Below are 3,353 nucleotides of genomic sequence, written 5' to 3'. Positions count from 1 at the left end.
ATTTCTGTTTGGGACAGTCGGTATGCATTCTTGTTCTGTCTGCATTCTTGATATCAAACAGTTTATGTTTTTGATTAAAAAAAAATTCAAATTGTTGGTTTGGTTGATTATTTGGACTGGACTGGTTTGGTCTGTGCTAAATTACAGCTTTACAACATGAAAATATAAACTTATTCATGCTATAAGAACAAAGTCATAGTACAATATACTTACATAGCTAAATGTTTTTAGTTTATTTATAGCACCAAACTTTCAAATACTCCTATAGACTTGCAATCAACATGAAAACATTAACTGGTAGTAGTAGGATGAGCAATGTGCACATACATACCCCTGTGCCTGTTGTTGCAATGCATACATACCAGATATCAAACATATTATAGATTTAATTAAGGACTTGTTAGTTCTTTGATATGCTTCAACCAGGAATCTAACAAACAAACCATTATTTGTCTTGATTCTGACAAGGTTCTATCACCAAGCGAGAGAGGTGAGAAAATGGTCGTTCCAAAAGATGTGCGCCAAAATACGCCCTTTGGTGATTTGTATGACTAATAAAACTTCTGTATTTTGTTAGATTTGTATGCGTATATCTTGAATCATACATCTCTATGCAGGCAACTGCAGGCCTGAGACAGTTGGGAGTTGATGCATCTGAAAGAATTTTTCAAGCTGTAAATATTACTCTTCCGCAAACTTCTTTTCTTAGCTTCACGATTTCCTCCTGTTTGAAGATTTCCATTTTTTATTAGTTGTTATTAGGGTCTTGTTTTTGAGCTCTTATGTGTCTCAGGGCTTAACCTGAAACTCCTTTTGATATTGGTTTGAAAGACACCACATTCCTTGTCATATCGTATTCTTGCTTTGCATAATAAAACCTTTTTCATACCTACATGTGACCATAAATTATCTGTTAAAAGATTTGGTAAGAAATATTCAGACACTGTTGGGGTAGTTGATATGGGTGGTGGATCATTACAAATGTTCATATCTTTCCTGAATAAAGAACTTACACAATAACATCACATTATAAAGACAATAATAACCTACAAATATGTGATATGATAAAAATACATTGTTGTGCATCAACTTTGCATCACATCACATGCTTTTGCATTAGAAGGCAAATGGTATTTTTATCTGGATTAACCTTCCAAATTATGCGTTGTTGCATTTATCATGGAGAGACCTAATGATCATTGCTGAATTTATTTAGGATTGAGATATATTTTGCTACCTTTTGATGTGATCATATCATTGTATTCAGGAGTCACTACCTATGGAGCTGTTTTGTTGTTTATGGTACTTTTTGCTGTTATACTCACTATCTCATTCAAGTAAGTAAATCTCTTCAGTTCATCAAAGAATTTTCACTATTTTCTTTACCTTATTGCATATTTATAATGTTTTTGGATATATAAAGCCATCATAAAGTAACCAATGTCTATATCTAACACTGAAATGCTTAGCGGAAATGGAAAAATTAAGAACCTRAAGTTTCATGGYAGATTTTTAGCTGCTAAACAGAGTTTTGTATTATAACTTATAAGTTCAAGTGTCACCATGATTTTGCTTTGATAGAGTTAAATTGCACTTTGTATCTTGTCCACTGATATGTCCATTTYTATCCAAACTTAAGAAGACTTCTTATCCATTCAAATATTGCAGTTAAAAGTTGCTATATCACTTTCATTTAACTTGCTCTGTATCTTCCTTGCTCACAGTGTACAAAATGTTTATGAGGTTGTACAATCGAGAAAAGGAAGCATGCTAAATGCCTTGGCTATGGTAGCTATATTTTCTTGTGAACTGTACTGTTTTGTTGGTCCTTAAGAGGCTTATTTGTTGTTTTATTATCTTTTCTTGATAGCTTGTTCCATTTGGCGTGCTGTTGGGGGTAATTCTGCTCTGGTGTGCACCTTCTCTTTTGTATATACTTCCTGACCATTTACCATATTCTACTCCCTTTGCCCCTTCCCTTTTTAGATGTCCCATGGAAATTACCACCTTTATAGTTGTGGTAGTTTGAAAATTTGTGTGGAGTCGATGCTTTCATGGGATGTATGAGTTTCTTTTTTATGTTCTCAGGCAAACTTTTATCTGTTTTTCAGGGATTGTATGTCTCCATCTAATTTAATCGTAAACTACCCACATATGGTTGTGATAGGAACTGGACTAGCATTTGGATTCCTTATGGTAAGGTTATACGTTAATTGTAATAGAATATTATTGCCCCTGTTATGTATTAGATGTAGCCAAACAATTTGTGTTTTCAAATAAAATGTTCAAATCCTAGCGTTGGTGCCATTGTGGTGAAAAACTGACAGACTGACAGTAAAGGTAGAATAGGAACAATATCACCTACATAGTACAAAAACTAAAATATATCTTACAGCTTGATACAATACCATCCTATATAGTATAAAAACTAAAATATATCTTATAGTTTGATAAAATACCACCTATATGGGTTGTATGACATGCTCAATAAGTTAATCTTCTCTTTTTGTTTCATGTCATGTGCAGATTGTTGCATTGCCTGGTTCAACAACATTGAGTTGGTTTTCCGGTCAAGTTCAAACGGTCAAAGCAATAGAGTTCCGGTTAATACATTTTGTTGCAATGCTAGGTTAATATGGAGTTCGGAACACTTGGTTAATACATGTTGTAATCTTGATTCAAGTATCAAAGAAAGAGAAACTACACTAATGATATGTGCAAGGCATAAACATGTTGAGTGTCTTAAGCTTCTTGTTGCTACCATTGATAGGCATAACAATGTTGTCTTTTGTAATTTAAAATTTTATTTATGGTGTAATTATGTTATTAATTTTCTAGTTAGTTGGTTTGTAGTTTGACGAAAGAATTCAACTCTATCATGAAAGTAGAGAAAATAATAAAATGGTTTTAGCAAGTTTTAAAATTTTACCTACCGCTGCATTGCAGCGGGTAACCAACTAGTATATATATATATATATATATATATACTAGTTGTCTACCCGCGCAATGCGGCGGGGTACAAGTTTTACATAAATGTAAGCGAGAATACCGATTGACGATTACGACAGATACACACGTGATTGCCACAGCAAGACCAAACCAACTTGTGTTGATACTTGCACAACCAATCAATCAAATCCATTTGGTTGACATCCATTTGCCATTGAAACACAATAGCTAACCGGTACATGAGATATTTTCTTTGAAAAAAATGCAAATAGCAAACTCATATCACAAAAAACAACAATTATAGATGGTTAGAGACTTTGAGCATTTGGATAAACGACCCTTAAATACCTTAATCAGAACTTATATGATCCCAAGTCTATATATATATATATATATATATATAT

At 33.1% G+C, this 3,353-nt stretch overlaps 1 long non-coding RNA gene across 1 annotated transcript; it reads left to right on the top strand.

Annotated features, from left to right (window-relative positions):
* The first annotated feature begins 1,266 nt into the window (after positions 1–1,266).
* LOC112504705 lies at positions 1,267–1,912 on the top strand. The gene is made up of 3 exons (XR_003068243.1): positions 1,267–1,337; positions 1,725–1,788; positions 1,871–1,912. It is a non-coding gene; the product is annotated as an uncharacterized LOC112504705 (long non-coding RNA).
* The last annotated feature ends 1,441 nt before the right edge of the window (positions 1,913–3,353 follow it).

This window comes from Cynara cardunculus, unplaced genomic scaffold (assembly GCF_001531365.2).
Source record: "Cynara cardunculus var. scolymus isolate 2C unplaced genomic scaffold, CcrdV1 Un_Scaffold_6576, whole genome shotgun sequence".
NCBI classification, from domain to species: Eukaryota; Viridiplantae; Streptophyta; class Magnoliopsida; order Asterales; family Asteraceae; genus Cynara; species Cynara cardunculus.
Note: the sequence above shows the minus strand (reverse complement) of the source record. Positions and strands in the feature narration are given on the sequence as shown.